General features: G+C 35.2%; 1 long non-coding RNA gene across 1 annotated transcript in view; it reads left to right on the top strand.

The window, feature by feature from the left end:
- LOC119236309 (uncharacterized) overlaps positions 1-21,934 on the top strand; it is a 171,856-nt gene that overhangs the window by 5,830 nt on the left and 144,092 nt on the right. Inside the window, exon 2 of the long non-coding RNA XR_008550197.1 lies at positions 2,821-2,898. This is a non-coding gene — a long non-coding RNA (uncharacterized LOC119236309). The remainder of the gene's footprint in view (positions 1-2,820; positions 2,899-21,934) is intronic.

Genomic DNA, 21,934 nt, shown 5'->3' with positions numbered 1-21,934 from the left:
AGGGTGAAACAGGAGAGGTCTGCTTTGTCATGTGGGTCAGCTCCCTTGGCAGGGGTCAAGCTCATGCTTCAATACCTGCCAGTAGCATCCTAGTGCTGAGACTTAACCCCTTACACCACCAGGGAGGCCCAACACTGGTTAATTAACATGATTAATTAAACATGATAAATCTGAGTGAAAGTTATAACATCTTGGGCCTCCCCTGGTGGCACAGCGGTTGAGCGCTGGGTTGCGAGGCTGCCTGCAGACTCTGCATTGCCGGTTGATCCCCAGTCATTGGGCGAGGGTCCCACATGGCGCGACAGACCTCTCCTGCCATGCCCGCTGCTCCCCTAAGCGGTGTATTTCGTCATCTGCCTGCTCTGCTCCCCGCTCTGACTCTGGTGAATTCTCTCACCCTCCTGCTCTTCTGACTGTACCCAGTGCTTGTATAAATAAATAAATAAATCTTTAAAAAAATAAAAATAAAAAAAAGAAAGTTAGAACATCTTTAATTGAATGGAGTCTCAAAATGGATAGCTAAGCATAAGTGTGGCATGCAAATTTAAATTATTTTCTATAGAAAAATATTGGAATTATACAGAAATAACTTAGATGACATTTGATCACCTTTATTTCTTCCACTAGAATGCCAAGGTACTCACAGAAATTACTTGGTAATGCTATGCTTTTGACAGCTTTTCAAAACTTCCATTATGATGTATTTAGAAGAAAAAAAATAGAGAGCCATAGACTGCTTGATACTAGTTTTAGGAAAAATTTAAAGAGTTTAGCTTCTAATGACTGAAATATGTAACATATTTTCATAAAAAGATTCTCCAGATAGAGATTTGGAATATTGTTCTTAGCCAAAAAAACCTCATTTGTTTTAAGAATACATATAGAAACTATAATCAATTTGAAAAGTATTTTTCCTTTTCTTCTTCCTTCTGATATCATTATTATTAATAGTGACCTGGAAGTATCTGTGTTACCTGGAAATTTTATGCTGCCATTAGAAAAGAAATAAGGTATTAGATATAATTTTTTAAAAGCTTTTAAGATCTGAAAGTACAATAAAGATTTATAATTCTTGATAGCATGATGGCATTAGCTTATTTCAAGATTTAGAGTTTTGGTTTTCTTGGCTTTGAAGTTTTAAAAGGAAAAATTGTAGTAAGTAGTTTCTAAGATGTTCAGTAATTCCATCTCCTACTATGTAACTTCTCTTGAATATGGTCTGGACCTGGGAGTCACTTTCAACAATGGAATATGACAAAATGGTGGCTTGTCATATTAAAGATTGGGCTACCAGGTAGATTTGCAACTTGGATTGTAAATTTTGCCCTATTCTCATTAGGTAAAGCCAGTCTGCAGCACCTCTGCTGTTCATTCCCCTTCCATTGTCTTCTCTCAGCTTTTCTAACTCCTGGGCAAAATGTATGTTTAAGTCCATGATGAAGAGTTTTGACTTGACTTTTCCTGCATGACAATATGACACCATATTGTCAAAGTTGACAGCAGTGAGGTACTAGAGAAACTGACATGCATTCTAGCAAATGCTTGTGGTACTCATTCTCTCATACATCCCTCTTTTCTTCCTGATTTCCCACAGTGCAAATGTAACGCTCTAGTGCAAGACATAAATAGAACACCCTTTCAGATTCTACTTAACCAGCTCTTACAGTCACTCAATTAAATCACATCAAAACCCAGTAACCACACATAAACACACAAATAGTTACACACAAATCCAATAAAATAAAATGGAGTTATAGGGATCATGAGAAGACAAGGGAAGTGGTATAATTGTATTTTCATATATTTCAGTGTTTCTGTGAGTGAATTCTGCCTAATAAAAATGGAATAATAAATTATCTCTGACAATTTCATAAAGTGAGAATGACAAAAGAGTGCATGAGAAAAATAAAAGAGCAGAGCCTTCCTGGTGGCCTAGGAATTAAATCTCAGTGCTATCACTGCCACGTCCTGAGTTCTAGCCCTGGCCAGGGAGCTAAGCCACATGGCACAGCAGACCTCTCTTGTCTCACCTGCTGCTCCCCTTACCAGTATATTTCAGTGAATCCTCCTATTCTGTTCCTGATTCTGTCTGTGGTGAATCCTCTCACCACCCCATCCCCCGCCCCACCCCCAACCCCCATCCTTGCACCTCTAGGTGCAAGGCTTACTCCCTAGTTCTATGCAAAAATTTTAAAAAATGTAAAAGAAGAGAGTAAATAATGATAGGAATAATAAAAAAAGGACACAACTACAGATATTAGCTACAGATATTAGCAAATATCTATATTAACTATACAGATATTTGCTACAGATATTAGCTCCCAAGTAGGGATTTAAATAAGTTTGTGTACTTAATTTTAGAATTTAAAGGATATACACATGTGATATATAGAAATTCATATGCAAGTATATACATGTATCAATTTCTTTTTCATTCTGCCCTATCTTGGATCACAGATATGCTACTTTTATAAATACTCCCAGATTCTTTATGGATGTAGCAATATTCTAACAAAATAGCAAACAAAATCCAACAGCTTGAAATGAATAATAAGGAAGTTACAAGCATCTCAAAAAAGTAAAGGGGGTGGTTAAATTTTAGAAACTTAATGTGATTCCCCCAAATCAAAAGATTTAAAATAGAAAATGATTCAGTATATGCCATGGTGTTTTACTTTATAACAAAATAAGAAAGTCTGATAAAATTTATTTACAAAGTGTCTACTATATTTCTACATCTAAACAGAATATAGTTACTACAGGCTGTGTCAACAAGAAAAAAACAAATATCAATATATTGCAAATATTATGTTTTTAAAGGTATTAGAAGATAAATGCAGTGCAGTGAAGTTGAGAATGCAATCAGTGCCATTTCAAAGAGGGGAGGATAATTTGGAGGTGAGTAGATAATTGCCAGCTGGCCAGTTGCTTTTTTTGCTGTGTTGTTGGTGGTGTTTTTGCCTTGAAAACTTTTATTAATTTGGCTTAGCCCAAGCAAATGACTTATGCTGGGAATTAGAAAAGTTTTCATGAGCTTAAGGGGCTGTAGTGACAAACTGGAACATTGTGAAACCTAAAATCCATGGCTAGTTTGCCACACAGGGATATTTTCTGCATGGAAAGTGACATGGGAGGTTAGAGAGCTAAAACCAAAACACAGAGTGAAATCTTTGGAAATCTCACTGTGCTGAGGAGACCCCGAAAAATTTGAGGACTGCCTAAATTCCCAATATTTCTTCTTATCAAGTCATTTGCCAAATGTTGAAAACTGGAACAAGAAGCTGAAGAGCTAAGTTCCAAACCCCAAAGAGCTGCATGGAATTTCCAGTATTCTTTTAGTTTCAAAGAGACACAAATCCACCAAGCTTCCCAATAAATTGCAGGTGGGGATGGGGGTGAGTGGCACATGCTTAGAATTATCATAGAATTAGATTATCACAGAATTCAAGATAGTGATTGTCTCTTGGGATTGAAGAATGATATGATTGAGGGAAGGCACTGAGGGCTTTCTAAGAAATTTCCAATATATTTCTTTATAGTAGTTAGAGGAATATTCACTTTTTAATTAATTACACATTCATGTTTCATTAATTTTATGTGGTCAAAATATATCACAATAAGTAGTAAAAATTTAAAATAAAAATCAGAAATATATTCTACCATAGATCACTTACACAACAATTATAGAGAATTTAGAGTAGCATAAAATAGTTGAAAATTAGTAATAGCGTAACACAAAATGATATTAGCAATTCTGAGAATTGTTTTAATTTTACAGGTAGCAGTTATTTATTTATTTGTTTTTGATAGCTTGTTGTTTGGAGTATTCTGGCTCCCTTTTTTTCCCCTTCAAATTGTCTTTGGAAGAAAAGACAAGCTATGGACAATATCATAGTATTATTTAATCATAAACTAGCAAAATAAATGTAAAATAATCATTCACAAGTATAGTTTCTCATCGTTTTCATCCCGATGACACCTTTTATAAGTAACCCATACTTTTATTAGCAAGAATATTAGTTTGCTTGCCCAGCCATAACAAAGACTGGATAACTTAAACAACAGTAATATATTTTCTCACAACTCTGGATGCTGTAAGTCTCCAATCTTGGTCTGGTAGTATCATTTTATAGTGAAAACGCTTTTCCTGGCTTCCAAATGACCATGTTATCCTTACACAGGACAGGCTTTTCTCTAAGCTAGTCTGAAGAGAGAAAAAAAATATTTTTCCTACAGTTCTTCTTGCAAAAACTTTAATCCTATCACATCAGGGTCCTGCGTGTATGACCTCATTGACCTTGGTTACTCCCACAGAGGCCCTACCTCCAAAAGCTGCCACAGTGTGTGTTAGGCCTTTAACATGAATTTGGGAGATAAACAGACCTTCAATTCAGTCTTTGGCTGAATTGATACATGTATTTTCCTTTTTACAAGATACAATTTTACTAATAAATAATGATAAAGGCTTTAAACTAAAGTGTTAGTTTACATTATCTGAATGATTGCTTGCATGTCTGTCTTGAAGGAAGATGAGTGATAGACATTCTTCTCTTGGTTAAAGTTTATTTTTGTCTAGGAATACTCTTAGACCATTCCTTACTTGCATGTTGGATAATATAGTCCCATAAATATATTGGGGGAAACTCGATTGTAAGGCAGTCTGGAATGGAATTCTGTTTTGTTTCTTTATTTTCCTTTGTTGTTGTTCATATTTGTGCAATAATTGATTTCTCCCCTCAGGTGTAGTTCCTATAATTTTCCTATCACCACGGCACCCATGAACCATCACCATAGTCTCTTGTGCTCTTCCCTCCTGTTTTGAGCCATCTCCCTAACCCTCCTGTGCTGTATGCCTCAGATCTATGGTTTGCCTGCAAGTTTTGTCTTTTTCTTGATACTTTTTTCAGTTTCCTTATATTCCCCCATAAGTGAAGCCATCTGATATTTTTATTTTCCTTCTGACTTATTTTGCTTAGCATAATCTCTTCCTCTCCATCCACGTTGCTACAAGTAGCATGAGTTTATTTTTTTTTGATCACTGAGTAGGAATAGGATTGGAATAGGATTCTGACCATGGTTTTCTGTACTTTCAGTATTAATTTTGTTTTTTTAAATTTCATATTCCAGCAATGTGCTTTCATGTCATGTCTTGTGAAGTAGAAAGATGGAAAAGAGACTGAACTAACAATATCAATGAAAAGTCAACCCATTTTTGAAAAAAAATCTTTTTTTCCTCAAACTTTCAACCATTTTGGTATTTCCATTTCAATCTCTCAACTGTTAAACATGCTTTAGGTAATTTAGATAGCCAACCAAAACATTGACATTTTCAGATGTTTATAAGGTTCTTTAAGTTGAAACTTTATTTCAGTCTTTCTGCTTTTTTAGAGCTGCAGTTCTATGTGCCATATGTTAGCTAATCTGCAAATAATCCATCTGTGATCATTTGTGGAATTTCCCTCCTCCAGATTTCTATTCCAAGCTCCACATAAGTAAAGAAGTGTCTTGTGGGTTACAGTTACCATTCTTTCCTTCCTGAGGCTGAGGATTTTGAAGGTCTCCATGTATCCATGTATAATCCACATTTAATGTAGAAGGATTAGATTCAAAGAGGGGAACACAGAAAGGGGGATAATAGGTTTTCATTACATTTCTCAATACTTAAAATATAGCACATATGAAAAATAGCTGGGAATTTTGTTGTGTTATGAATTTTTTAACCTATATTCAAAGAGGATTATAACTTTGTTAAAGCTTTTTTTTTATTTTTCTCCCTTCACAAGTGAATAAGAAAATGTCCTTTTTTGGGGTAAGTGATTTTGGTCTTTGAAGATTATAGAGAAAGAGATGGGAAAAGAACAAGAGTTCTTTGGACCACATTTAAGAATGAACATGTGTTTCAATGATCAGAGATGAAAGGACATATTAGAAAATTTGCTAGATGTTTGACAATCTCATCATCTGTAATGACCTCCAGAACATGTGAAGATAATCATCTACCTTTAAATACTATTTGACAATCATGCTGCAAAGCAGCAACAGTCCATAGACACTGACTCATCTGGGTCATGGCTACGTAACCTCAGAGTCATGGTTTCATGAACATACAGCATTGAAATATTATGCTTTTCACAATACATTGAAATGATCTGCTTAAATTTGTAGTGGGAAACTATTTTGATACAATAGCTGCCAGGGTTATCTTTTTCTGTTAACTATTGTCCTCTTTTTCATATTGCTATTAATTTTAAAATAGATAAGACTGATAATTAAATGCACAGATAAAAAGTAAAAAATAATAATAATAATAATAATAGGGCCTCCCCTGGTGGTGCAGCGGTTAAGTGCTGGGCTGCGAAGCTGCCTGCAGTCTCTGCAGCGTAGGTTCGATCCCTGGCCGCGGCGAGGGTCCCACATGGCACACAGACCTCTTCTGCCGCCTGCTACTCCCCTCAGCAGTGTACTTCAGTCCTTCTGCCTGTTCTGCTCCCCGCTCTGGCTCTGGTGAATTCTCTCATCCTCCTGCGCTTCTGACCCAGTGCTTGTATATATAAAATAAATAAATCTTTAAAAATAAATAAATAAATAAAAGTAAAAAAAAAAAATAACAAATCTTATGAAAACAAAAAGGTAGAATTCTAGATACTTAGAAGACAGGTAGATATTTTGAGAGTAGAAAACTCCCAGCTTATACACTTATGTGACTGTAAGACTTCCTGAACCTCTTCCATTATTTATGTTTCTCAACCTGGGACAGATTTGTCCCTTCCTCCTGGAGACATTTCACTTTGTCTGGAGACATTTTTGGTTATAATTCAAAGCATAGAAAACCTATGAGAGAGTACTCTATTCCTGTGTATTACAATAAACTTATTTTTTTTTTGCTGAATAAAAACATCTCAAAACTTAATGATTGTAAATAGAAACTTATATTCCACCTTTTCTGTGAGTCAGCACTATAAGATTTGTTTACCTGGACCCCTCTGACTCAGACTATCTGATGAGATTGCAGATAAGCTTTCAGGGCTTCAGGTATGTCAAAACTTAATTGCAACTAAAAGATCAATTTCCAAGCTCATTTATGTGATTTTTCAGGCTTTAGTTTCTTACCTGCTGTTGAACTGACAGCTTAAGTTCCTAGTAATGCAATAAGAATCACTCCTTATGGTGGATCACAATATGACAGCTGGCTTTCTCAGCATAGGTGAACCTAGGAAGAGGAGTAAGGCAGAGATAGAGGGATGGAAGGAGAGAGAGAAGAAGGGGGGAAGGGAGGGAAGGAAGAAGGGACGTGGAGTGAGAGAGAGAGAGAGAGACACCAAGTTGGAAAGTAAGCACATATTTTATACTCTAATATCAGAATAATGTTAGAAGTGACGCTACGTCACTTCTGTATTATGCTATTTTATTTATTAGAACAGAAGAAAATCATTAATTTCAGTGTGTAGTCAAGAGGAAGAATACAAGGGCATGAAGAACAGGAGGTAGGAATCACTGGGGGAGCTGCACACCCTAATGCATTGATTAGGATTTTCAGATTGAGTGAGGTGTGATAAATTTGTATCACCGTTAAAGGAAGATATGGTACTTGAGTCCAGGATTCCTAGGAATCTTATCATTAGTTCTTTAGCCTTACTATAAAGCAACAAACAAACAAAACCTAAATACTGGAGCATATGAGTAAAAACTTCCCTCTGAGACACACTGGCACTCTGGAGTGGCAGAGGGAGCAATTGAAGATGGCACCTGGCAGCCTTTGTACCAGGAAAGCATCCTAACATACTCCTGCTTCTCAGGGCAATGCAAATGAGCTGCTTTCAAATGAAACTCGAGCACCCTTCATATGGCTGTTTCTGCACTGGACCCTGGGATGACAAGTTCCAGGCAGGAGCCCATGAAGAGCCCTATGTCAGTTTGCTGTAGGGCTGTGGTTCTCATGCACTCAAGCCCCATTGGTTTTCTTTCTTTTTTTAAAAGATTTATTTATTTATATAAGCACTGGGTACAGTTAGAAGTGCGGGAGGATGAGAGAATTCACCAGAGCCAGAGCTGGGAAGAGAACAGGCAGAAGGACCAAAGAACACTGCTGAGGGGAGCAGCGGGCGCAGGAGAGGTCTGTGTGCCATGTGGGACCCTCGCCGGCAGCCGGGGATCAAACCAACCCTGCAAAGGCTGCAGGCAGCTTCGCAGCCCAGCGCTCAACAGCTGCATCACCAGGGGAGGCCACCCCCCCCCCATTGGTTTTCAAAACTCATCTCTCAGGTGCAGGTTTTAAAAGTTGGGGTACAAGATGTGGGATTCAAACCAAACTCCATAGGGAGAAGCTCTGGGTTTTTAATTCCATCCTGATTGTAGGTGTTCATGAAAGCCTTGGATTTTATGGTGAGATCGTCCTGCCTCTCCGACCTGCTTTTATATGGTTTCCTTCTTGTTTGCTTGAAGCTATATGGTAGCTACTCAGTTATGTAGACATTTTTTTTTTTTTCAGAGAAACTTCTCCATATGTATCTTTAGATTTAGTCTGTCTGTGGGAAGAGGTGATGAGTTCATGATCTTCTACATTACCATCTTGAACCTGAACCACAACATATTGGTATCATTTGAGTGCTGACTTATGAGGTCATTTATTTTATTACTCCAAATTATTGTGATGTATTCCCTGTCTCCAGGATATTAAGTTGGTGTTTGAACTCAGAAGTCCTGGCACTCTATCATTTGCTCTTTCACCTTACAGAAGTAGCAACATGTTTTTTTCCTGCATACTATAGCAGTAATTATGTAAACAAGATAGACTTTATTTCTCTCTCCCATATAAAAGAAGTATGGAGGTAACAAGCCAGGGCGGGTAAGGAGAGGTACAGGAATCCAGGCACCTGTTTTACTGTTTCAACACTATAGAGCATTACTTTCATTTTCAAGGTCATCTGTCCAAGATGGCTGCCAGTGTTCTGGAAGTTCATTGTTTGGCTAAGGTAGTGGATAATGGAAGCAAAAAAGGTATGCTTTTAGTTGCATTTAGTTCCTAATTGAGTCAATTTTCTGGAAATTTTATGCAATTCTTAATATATTTCAATGGTAATGTCTAAGTCATGTAACCATACAAAAATGTAAGGCAGACTAAGAAGTAGCATCCTTGTTCTGTGCAAGGATATGTTCAGAGTTTTGCATTTTTCCTGATACTGAAAAGGAAGAAGAGAATGAACACTGAGGTAGGAAAATGACTCTTTACTTTCCCAGTGCTTTCTCATTAAAGACTGTGTACATAATAGAGAAATGTAGGAAAAAAAGAGATAATTGTCACCCATAATTCCACTTCCTCAAGATAAACAGTTCTTTACATCATTGGGTATTTTCTACCCTTGCTTCCTAGATATATAGTCTGTGGTTGCTTCTTTTGGTAATTTCATACAAGGGCCTGAGGATTTACAAAATGAAGGATAAAGAGGGTATTTGAGAGTGAAGACAGGGAAGCTAGACAAGTTTTGTGGATTTGACAACAGAGATAATTAAAAAGTCTAAGAATTAAGGACCTTGGAAGTCAATAGGATTGTTTTCTGTATTTAGCAGAATGCTCTAGGATTTTTTTATTATTATTATATGCATCTAGAGCTTTATTTTAGGAATTTTAGTTACAAGTTTGGAACATTCTCAGGAAGAAGAAGACTAGAAATTAGTAGTTAGATGGAAAGCTATGGTGACAATTCAGTCCTGAGATAACATCAATCTGAAGAATGGACATATAGTGAAACATCAGGGAAGATGAGGCAAAGGGACATTGCAAAAGCAGGAAAGATGGAATGTAATGTAAGCAGGATAAATGGATGATTATAAGATTCCTTATTCTTAATTTAGAGTTTGTATGTAATATACTAGTAGATAGTAAAGCAGGACCATGAGCGGGAGAAATATGAGTCATAAATAATATTTCAAGTGATGTGAGGATCAGAATGGCTATAAAAATCAGAGGCAGCATTCCCATTTAAGCTGGGTATGCCAGGATAGAAGTCAGAGAGGTACACTGTTAGAGGCTGAGCCATGCTGTGATCAAACACTGGCAGTCTTCACAAAGTCACAGTGAGGAATAGGCAGTCACAAGCCACCATGGTCATGGGTGTCTCTGGTGTCCAGAGAAAAGTAGCTTAAATCATTTGCATATAAATGTATTTGGAAAATGTGATGAATTGGCGGGGAGAGGTGTCATACAAAGTTAGTCACGGTACTGGAACCATGAACCATATTTGGTTGACTTGAGAGAATTTGTTTTTGTTGTCAGTTACCTTAATAATCCTTATCTGGGGGAGAACTAGTATGCTTTTGAGGACTACTTAGAAAGTGCTGCATTTTGGATTATGTCGCACTTGTTATCTGATGCTGTAGGAACAAGAATGAAAAACCTGAATTAGGAAGTATGTTATTTTATTTATGCAGAATATTGGCTTCCTTTTTGAAATGTTTTTAAGCCCCTAGAACTTTCCAAGAAATAATTGAATGAATTTTTCCCTTGCCAAGTGCCAGATGGCTGGTGTTTTATTTGTTTTGTTTTGTTTTTTTTTTTTTTTTGGTGTTTTATTTGTGAAATTAAAAATAATAAAGCAAATCACACATAATTGCTTTGCCCCTTCTTCTAATCCACTAGATTTTTTACAAGTCTTTCTTCCAGACAGTGGATAAGCAAGTGCTAATGTTTTGTCTGCCCTTGTTTTAACTACAGACTGAAATTTATCCTGTAATCAGAATTTGAACCTGTTTCCCCAAAAAGTTGTCATAGATAAGGCCTTCTCCAATACTGCTGGTAAAGTGACTGACAGCAAAGATGATTATTTCACTGTTAGAAAACCTACTTTTAACTTGTATGTTCTAGAAGATCAATAAAGTAGTTTTAGTTCCTTTTCTGCCACATTAAAAAATTACTTTTGGGGGCCTCCCTGGTGGCACAGGGGTTAAAGTCTCAGCATTATCAAGCTATTGCCAGCCACTGTGGCATGAGTTCGATCCCTGGCCAGGGAGTTAACCCGCATCGCAAAGCAGATCTCTCCTGTTTTGCCCACTGCTCCCCTCAGCAGATTTCAGTAGATCTGCCTGTTCTGCGCCCCACTCTGTCTCTGCTGAATCCTCTCACCCCCTGCATTTCTGGCCTAGACCCCAGATCTTTTATTCATAAATAAATAAGATAAATCTTTATAAAAATTTTACTTTGGTATCTGTCTTATGGAGTTTTATGGAGAATTAAATGAACAACATATATAAAGCTTGTAGTGTAAATTACCAGACCGGCATGTTGTTATGGGCCCCATCAATAATGCTTGGTAATTATTATAGGTTAAATTATCCACCATGTATGTATTATATGTGAATCACATTTTTCATTGCCCTAAAAATAGATTATGAAATCTCTATAAATTACAAACAAATGCACAGTATGGAAAAGTAAAATTTCTGTGGTCCCATAGTGTGGGGGAGAGTTAAGATTCAGACTCGGATTTATTCAACTTCAAATTAAGTGCTCATTTCAACATTAAATGAATGTCATGTTAGACCTGCCTTCTAAACTTCCCTGTCACTAGCCCTAACTCCTAATTTATCTATAATGATAAGTTCTTTAAGTAATTGCCTAACATGTCCAGAAAAAAAAATCATTTAATATATTATTTTCATGTCTTTAGTATTATCAAAACAACAGATCTGTCCAGGTTAAGTATTTATTAAACACCTAATATGTTAGATCTATACTAGTGAAAATTAAGACAAGATTTACAAATTTCCAAAATTAAAAAGTATAATGAATTTAGATACTGGTGAAAGTATAGCAAAAAGATAACCAAGTTTAAGACTACTGGGGTTATAAATTCACAAAAGAACTTTGGATAGTAATTAGATATTATTACTACAATGGAAAATAATGATTCCTGATTCTACATTAGATTCATAATCTAGATACTCATTTGCACACATGGAAGAAGACATGGAAGGATATTTATTATATTGTTATTTGCAGCAGGAAGGAATGATAACACCCTAAAGCTCAGTTAAAAGGTGAATGGTAATTGTGATTTATCTATGCTCTGGAAAGCATGAGATGATGGGGATTTATATCTACTTTTTTAGATATAATACCAAATCATTGAAAGAATGTCTTGAGAGACAAGATGAAATGATGTTTTCACATGACGTATAACATTTTAAGCGTGTTTAAAAATAACATGGATAAATTTATTTTCACTTCTCCCATTTTGCAAAACAGGAAACTATCTGCACAGAGAGAGAAAATATATTTCCAAAGATCATAGCGATCTTTGGATACCAATTTAGATCGTTCTGTAGACCATACTCTTAGATTAGGAAGAATTGCAGTTATTAGAAATGAAGAAAGCCTCAGAGATTGTCTAGTTCAGTGACTTGTTCCATTTATAATCAGGACCTGAGAGACATTGCGAGGGAAGCCCTCGAGTGTGCTTTTCCCCAGTAGCTCTGGCCCTTTCTACTTCAACTAGAAAAGCTGCAAATTTGTATTGGTTTTTATTTTAGAGTTTTATGGGAGAAAATTTTTTTTAAGTATTCTGTGCTAATAATACCCTTGTGAATCCAAAGGCTTCAAATAAAAATAAGGACACTAAAGCCCAGAGAGGATAACTAGGTAGTTCAGAGTCTCTAAGCAAATAACCAAAAACTAGAGTTCTGTTCTCCATGGCCAGGCTGCCTTCTGGACCTTCTGGTGTACAATGTACTTTCTGGTGTACTCTGCTGCCTTCTAGTGTACCATGTGCCTTCTGGTGTATCATGTGTCTTCTGGTGTACTCTGTTGCCTTCTGGTATACCATGTGCCTTCTGGTATACTCTACCGCCTTCTTGTGTACCATGATGCCCCAATGCAATCTTAGTTCTTCACCTGGGTGCCTCTTTGGACAATGAGAAAGTGTCACTCCTGTAAAAAAGGTTATGGGCAGGAAATCAACTTAGAGAGGCAATAAAGACCATACAAATGGAAGTTGTGGTGAACAGAGAAACCTGAAGCTGCAGATGGTTAAGAAAGGGTGAGGAGACTTTCTTCCAAACATTTTTGCTTTCAAATATATTTTCAGAGGTCTGCTTTTCTCCTGGAGCTGGAATAAATTTTCAAAGGGAACTAATTGCACTCTCTCAGGGGAAAAAAAGTAACTGCTTTACAGTTTAATTGAATGAGGATAGATTAGTTTCCGCTGATGGTTTGTCTTCTTTTAGTAATGGAGACTGAAAATGAGTAGCCCATGAGCAGAGGAAACCATCATATAGAGCTGAAACTGGTAGGTGCTAAGAATATAAACACTGGTCTCATTTTCTCTGTTGAAATCTCTGGACATATTTGTCTTCTTTTGCTCATCCCCTCATTATCAGTTCCTGTTGCCTTCCCATATCACCAAGAAGTTCCAAACTCAGAAATAAATTCTTGCAATGTTGCATGAAAATAGTGAACTAGAAACCGGGACACCTGCTTTTAACAAACTTGGCAAAATTCCTTTTAACCCCACAGCATGTGTTTTTTATAGTTTGTAATTAGAACCAAATTAAATGAATTCATTCCAAGAATATCTATTTATTAGTATTTAAAAAGTAATACTTCTCTGTCACTGCAGATATTTCCTTCCCTATGAAAGTCTCCTTACCTGTTGGCTTCTGTTTGCCGCCTTATATACTGATCATCTTGAAGAGCAGTGATCATATTTGATTAAAATAATTGAGAAGAATCAACTGGCCAGGCCCAATTCAACTCCTTTTTCCAGGAATCTCATCTGATCCTCCAGACATATTCTTTTGTTTCAGGCCAGACTTAGATCTAGTATTGCCTGAGCTAGTTCTCTAGTTAGCTCACCACTTTGGTTCTCATTCAAAACTTGCATCCAGTAATGTATGCATTTGCCACTTTTGTTTTTTTTATGTCCACTCCCTACTTCGATCCCTCCTTAGATCTTCTTTCTCTCTCTCAGAAAGATGTGATCTCTTAGAGACCTTAACAGCTCCAACGTATCAGCCTCTATTCTAGATCTGGGTATACGATGGTGACATTGAAAATAAGAACTTCAAATGGAGCTTGTATTCTGGTTGAAGAGATAAAGAATAAAACAGCAGTAAACACACATGTGTTTTATAATAATGCTATTAGACAGCAATAAACTGGAGAAAGTATTAGATATGTGAAACTGCAGGGATGTTAGAACAAAGTAATAAGCAGATAATTATTTATTCAGGTGAAAGATCAATCATTTGACAAAATACCATAGTCATGGTCCCTTTTTGTTAGGTGATTATAGGGAGGTTGTGGGGGGTCAGGAGAGATATTTTGATTTTTTCCTTAACATGATTTTGAAAATTCAGAACAGAGTCCTTGATTATTTTTTAAGATTTATTTATGCATACAAGAGCTGGGGTAGAGGCCAGAGGTGTGGAGTGTGAGAGGATTTACCAGAGACAGAGTGGGGAACATAACAGGCAGAGTAACTGGAATACACTGTTGAGGGGAGGAAAGGTTTGCTGCGCCTTTTGGGTAGCTCCCTGGCCGGGGATCCAACTCGTGCTGCAGTGGCTGTGGATACCTTCATAGGTTCTTTCTTAACCCCTTGCGCCACCAGGGAGGCCCCCAAAGTGTTTGATTATTAAAAAAAGACTTAAGTGCTCTAATGTTTTAATTATTTTTCATGTTCAACACCCACTCCCTTCTTTATTTTCTTTTTTAAATTTTCCTGTGGTCATGCACAAAAATAAGGAGACTGTGACATTTTGCTACCTCCCTGTGACCCATGTACACACCACACAAACAGAATCTCTTGGGAGTTTTTAAGAGATAAAACAACTGACAGAAGTCACACTAGTATTTGGGTTGTCTTAGATCTATCTGTGTCATCAATTGTGGATTTAAACAAGTCCTCTTGATCTCAATGTCTTTATTTAGTAAAAATTAGGAGAATCCCAACTCTTTCTCTCAGCTACACAGAGGACTTAAATCCTTTCAATTCTATCTCTGAAACATTTCTAAATTACCGTTCTTTCATCTCCACATTAACTAGACAGAATCTCTCTATTCTTCCTCCTATTTTTCATACTATTTGCCTCTTGCTCCACTTTCACAATTTATGGAGGTTTAATAACAATACAACAAAGAAAGCAGAGTGCAAAGAGATATGGTGGAAAAGCAAGTTTATAATATGAAGCTCATTTATGTAATGACTAGCATGTGAGTTTATCCATTCTAGGAGCAGCAAATTGAGAAAGCGAATTAAACACACTTAGTTCTTCAGTGTTGACATTGAGTGGGAGACAGGGTATGGAGTGGTTTAAAATAGCAGGCCAGTTCCATTTTCTCCACATCCTCTCCAACTGGATCAAGAAGATGTGGTACATATACACAATGGAACATTACTCAGCAATCAAAAAAGACAAACTCATGCAATTTGCAGCAACATGGATAGAGCTGGAAGGGATCATACTCATTGAAATAAGCCAGAAAGAAAAAGAAAAATACTGGATGGTCTCACTCATAGTAGGAATTTGGAGAACCTAAATAAGGGACCAGGAAAAAGACTAATTATAATAAAGTAAAAATCAAAATCAGCAAGCAACTATAAACCAGAGACACACTATGGGGGTGGGAAGAAGGTAGTAGAGTCAAAACAAGAGTGGTGGGAATTGTATGGGGACTATAACCAAGATGAAATTGCATATATTGTGCAAAAATGAAAAATGATGTAAAAATATATAAAATAAAAATTAAAAAAATAGCAGGCAATAACTGGATGGCATTTAAAAAAGCGTGTATATGTGTGTGTTTAATAAGTGAGAAGGTAAAATTTAAAGTTCAGAAAATTTTGCACAACACTCACATATTTAGTCTCTCTTTAAAATTGGGAGGATCAGGCATATATGACCTATAAATTTGTATGGCAATGATTATCTGACACTGATAGAAGCATCCCCTTTGGAGAAAATATACATGCTTGAGGACTTGCTCATGTCTATTACCTAGAAGCTCGCTCCTAGAGGCATTGGAATTTGTGTCTCTTGACTTAAGCCTAGAGAATGCAGGCTGATTTCCTTAAAAAAGCAACATAATTAAATCAGACACACATGTCTTTGTGTGCTTGTCCTTTGACTTTCCCTTTGGCTATGAACAAAGTCCAGATATGCCTCACTTTACTCATCTGCAATCTGAAGATAATATTAACTTTATAATGTTGGTATGAAAATGAAGTATTTGAAAGTATTTGAACCACTAGAAAGCAATTCAGAGTTTACTAATTAAGTAGTTGTTGAAGAAGATTTGAGTGGAATTGCAAGAGCAGTGCTGGAGTTTCTATAGGAAGAACTGGTGATCTATAGTCAAACCTGCCTTCAGTATATAGTGGACATCTATTTTGGAAGCTTCCAAACATTCATACATTATTCTTTTGATAACGTCTTGATTTTCTCCATTGGAGGACAAACCCTTCTATAATAACAATATATCTGATTTGATTCTAGGAGTATTGAATTTACCTCTGACTTTAGAGTAATTGTGTGGCACAGATTTGACAGTTGAAAGCATTGCTGTTTTTTTCCTCTGTCCTCCCTCCTACATAAAGTGATTTGTTCGGGAATGGGCACGAAGCCAAGTGAAAGCTAGTAATGTAGATGTTTAGTTGAACATGGGGTTTAGTTGAAATGATTAATCTTTTTCACTCTTTGGCCTTGAGGTGGTTTGTACTGTCAGGAGCCATCTAGTGGCGAGAGTTTGAAAGGCAGTGTATCTAAGCTAGTCAAGCAAGCTGATGGGTAGATAAGAATTGTTTGAATGTGAACTAAGCTGTTCTGAAACCAACCATTACCCTGCACATTCCACTATCAGTCCTTATCCCCAAACCCCTTTGTTTTATAAATATGTTTAAAATTTGTGTCTCCTCGTTTTAAACAAAAGATTGTTGATTGGTTCTATTTTGAAATCTTTCCATCACTCAATAGATCTATCATCTATTGCTTTCCAACATCACTATCTATTAAACTGGGTCACTGGGAAAGAATCCATATTTAATTTATTTCTGAATATATTTTATCACCTTTCCCCAAATTAAGATGTAGGAATTTTCATTTTTAGTATTCAATTTAATTTTATTATTCATTTGAAATATTAGGGGAAGGAAGAAAGTGATATTAAATAGGCTGTCCTTCTTGGACCTTTAAGTGCCTTTGATTCAGAGAACAACACAAAATGACAGAAATCCTTGAGGATACCTCTTTCTTTGGTACATCAGCCTTGGTGAACTGAGTCACCAATCAGCCCATATTTTGAACATCTGGGAAAATTTCCATATGAACTCAATGTTAGATGATATATCGTTAAGTATAGTAACAGTATGTTGATTTATGTAGGCAACAATTTTGATTCTTAGATGGAGAGTGCTAGAGACTTTATAGATGAAGTGTCATAATGTCTGCAAATTATTTTCAATTTATTTAATATATATATATATATATATATGTTAGCACCTATTGTTTTGGGAAATATATCCTCCACTATGATCTATTCTTATGTTCACTACTTCTACTCTAGAAGGGCTGGACCCAGGCTTGATTACAACCTGTCATCCCGTTGTCCACAGTGATTGGTTCAGGATAGGTACGAGACATTCTTTGGCTTGATACATGTTGAGTCTATGAATTGGAAAATGAAAAAGTTCACCACTTATTTCCATGAAAATGAGCCAGAATACATCAAAAGGTAATGAAGAAATAGCAACTGATGAGTAATAAAATTGTTTCAATTTTATTACCTAATATTGCCTAATATCAATCCTTAATCTTTCATTTATACAGGTCAATAATTAATGGTTATATTTAGTCTGAGATGCATTTTTCACTTGCAGCTAGAGGACTTTATATTAATGTACTACTACATTAACACTTTTGCTATGATTTTTAAACTTTAAGTTTTACTCATTTTTCTGTTCATAAGTAACTCATGCAAATTAATCTTTTTCTAAGTCAATCTAAAATGCAATATCTTGGCAGCTTTCCTGCCCACCTGTGATTGTGCAGGTGCCTCTCTTATTTTCCTTTCCCTAGTAAATTTGTCTTTTTAAAATGTAAATAATAAATAAATAAACTAAAATGCAAGATCTTTAAGATTAAGCCTTATATACCTAAAATATCTCCAGGTGGAATTTTGAGTATTATTATATAATAGATGCTAAATAAATGATGGTTACTAATAAATATTTGTTGAATAATGGGGAACTGTTGTGAATGGTTGCCCTTGATAAAGTACACTTGGTAATATACTAGTGACACAAGAGTAGAAAGCTTCCCCATAGGAGGTTGAAGGGGAGAGAAGGAGGGATATTAAATACCTTCTGTCTCTTATTCAGAATTCCAGTTAGGTTTATATTAACCTTTTAGTAGTCAAGAAGTACTAACATTCTTAACAACTTCCATGGATATCTTTACATTAGAACAGGAATTTGACCATGGAAGACTTACACTTTTTTTAAAGATTTATTTATCTGTGCATACATGAACTGGGGTAAAGGCCAGAGGTATGGGCCATGCCATGTGGGTATCTCCCTGACTGGCCAGGGATCAAACTCGTTCTGCAGTGGTTGCAGATAGTTTCATAGTGCTGTGCTTAACCCCTTGAGCCACCAGGAAGGTCCTGGAAGACTTATACTTTACCAGGTAATGAATATGAGCCTCTAAGTCTGGTAAAAAAAAAAAATATATATATATATATATACCTCCAGCATTTTTTTGCAGTTTATTAATGGAGAAATACAAAAACTCAATTTTTATTTATATAGATTTTCTAGAGGAAAAAAAAAAAACTTCATGAAACAGATTATTTCTGACTCTGTATCCTGTTTTCTCAAAATTGGAAAAACACAGTTTTTCAGAAAACAGTGTTCTGGTTTAATTATTTAAAGAGTGCTACTCTTTACTTCTTCAGTGTCCCACATTGACCCTATGTCCTTGATTGAGAGTGGACTTTGATAGAATAAGAGTTCATTAGCTTTCTGATGAATTAGAAACAGTTGTGAGGCTGATAGATTGCTCATCTAGAAAGGACAAAGTAAAACACTGTTTAATTCCTTATTAAGAAAAAATCAACATTTCCACAAAAACACATATTTATCCAATAAAAGGTTTGTATTCGCTACTTGTGTTAGTTGTTACCTTGTGTGAGATTTAATTTCTGCCTCTATGTTTGTTTTTTAAGAAATAAGTAAATGTTTGTTTCATTTATTGAAATTTAAATATACATTCCTTTAGTAGGGGAATGTAGTTCATTTATTTTGAAACATATCCACTACTTGATCCTGAATAATAAATATATGATACAATGATTATGCATAAGTCAAATATATTTTGAAATAGGTCAACTGGAAAAAAAGGAAAATGAGCAAGTAGATAAACTCAGGAAGATTTATTATGAGATATTTTAATCATTGAATTTTATTTTCCTACAACTTTTGTAATGGATCATTGGTTCTTAAAACAGAAAAGTGAAAGGATGAACTAAATAAAACCTTTTGAATTTTGAAAGGTCAAACATTGTTGTATGAAATTATTTTTAGCCATGCTTTGTAATATCTATAGCAATCAAGAATATAAGGAACTTACACTTTCACTTTTCACCAGACTATAAAAGTGACCAAAATCTGGTATCACATTTTTATTATTAATTGCAGTATAGTATATCTTTCTGAAGTTTCTTCTCTAACAAGTATTCTTAATGAAAATTATTTCCAAAACCCAAATAAAAAAGTCAAAAGTGAAAAAAATATTAGAAGAAAAGGATCCACAGTCTGTTTAGCATGTTATAAATTGACTTTCTTTTTGTAATAATAAAGCAAAGAGTTTTTTAACAAAGCTAAGTCAGGTTATGAATTCTTTCACTAAGTAATTCTTGAAGTAATTTTTATAGTCTAAAATCTGAGTGACAAAGCTAGAATCTGTTACAATATAAGACAGTCAACATTTTAGTTAGGATAAAGGCCATAGAAAATCTGATTAAAGGTGGCTTTTAAAACTTTTCATATAGGACATGAAACAAATGTGAAAAGAAAATTTGTCCTGTGAGTGTAAATTTGGATAAAAGGATTATGATTTATATACCATCTGTATTTCTGATTTGGGTATTTATTAATATGAAGAACAATTTTTCTTCATGAGCATTACAAAGAGATGTTTTTTTCCAAAAGCTTGTGAAAACCTTCATGAGATGACTAGGCTCTGGATTAAATAGATTTTATGCATATAGGAAACTTAATTCATAGGATAATCTGAATAAATAAGAATTGAGTTTTAGTATTTCTCTGAAGACTAGACTATGCAAAAGTATAGATATCCAGGCAGAAAGTATGTACAGCATTAGAGAGCAAGTCTAGGAATTGTCCAGAAACAAACCACAAAAATCACTAAATCCCATCAGTTAATTCTCTGGATACACATTTTCTTTTTTTGTATTTTATTATTTTTTCATTTTTATTTTTATATTCTCCATACAATTGCAATCCCGATTTTGACCCCAATCCCTCCTTCTCCTCCCAAAGAGTGTCTCTGGTTCATAGTTGTTTGTTGATTTTGATTTTTTTCTTTCTTATAGTTATTCTTTTTCCTGGTCCATATTTAGATTTTCTAGATTCCTATTATGAGTGAGACCATCTGGTATTTATCTTTTTCTTTTCTGGCTTATTTCGCTGAGCATGATCCCTTCCATGTTGCTGCAAATTGCATGTGTTTATCTTTTTTGAATGCTGAGTAATATTCCATTGTGTATATGAACCACATCTTCTTGATCCAGTCATCTATTTTTGGGCATTTGTGGGTACACATTTTCTTTTAGTTAAAATGAAACCTAGTAGGGTTGAAACCAGAATATATACAAATTTCTTTTAGATAATTATTTAAGAAATAAAATTATCTTCATATTGGACTCACAGTCCTCTCAGTTTACACAAATTTTCAGTATCAATTCTGTTATCTAATTATTAACAGTTTTGAGCAATTTGTATGCAAAATACATTATTATCACTTAAAATTCAATAAGTCATGTAATAATCATCTCTAAAGTGTTACTGTTATTTTTTCAGCTTATAGATAATAGGCACAATGAAATGGAGTAGTAGCTGGACCAAATACTCAGCTCATAGTGGCAGGGGGGAGACTTGAACCTAGACATATTCAAGAGTCTGAATTCTTAGCCATGATACTGTATCACCTCTCTCATAATGAATGTGAACATAAAATGCCAGAAGGTAATATAATTTATCTCTGTATCAAAAATAAAGTTTTATCACCATTTTGTTACTATAATAAACCCCCTTATTATATTTCTTATCAAAACTGATTAAAGAAAGTTTTCTCATCTGGTAAGGGTGACAAAGTAAATTTTTCATCTCCCCTTGTAAAATGATTTTTTTAAATTGGCCTATTTCTAAATTTAAAGGAATTATAGTTCATCTAGTTCAGTGTGCCTAGAGTTAAATAACTATTTTTACAGTTATCTTTATGGATAACTTTTTTATTATCAAACTAAAGATTTTTCTGTATATTAATGAATAATGTTGCAAAATAGCACAAAGTACTGTTTTCTGCCTTTTTTAATATTCCGATTTCTTCTGATACATGTAGATAGTAAAGATACTTTTTTATTTAATATATTTTATTTTATATAATTCTTACATCATTTTTCATTTTTGCACAATGTATGCGTTTTCATTTTGGTTATAATCCCCATACAAGTCCACCCCCCTTATTTTGACCCTAATCCCTCTCTCCTCCCCTCCCCCCTGCCTGTGTGTCTCTGGTTTATAGTTGCTTGTTGATTTTGATTTTTTTTTATTATAATTAGTCTTTTTCCTGGTCCCTTATTTAGGTTTTCTAAATTCCTGCTATGAGTGAGACGATCTGGTATTTTTCTTTTTCTTTCTGGCTT

Source organism: Talpa occidentalis, unplaced genomic scaffold (genome assembly GCF_014898055.3).
Source record: "Talpa occidentalis isolate TD23 unplaced genomic scaffold, MPIMG_talOcc4v2.1 talOcc4.9, whole genome shotgun sequence".
Taxonomy (NCBI): domain Eukaryota; kingdom Metazoa; phylum Chordata; class Mammalia; order Eulipotyphla; family Talpidae; genus Talpa; species Talpa occidentalis.
This window is presented reverse-complemented; position numbering and strand designations above follow the sequence as displayed.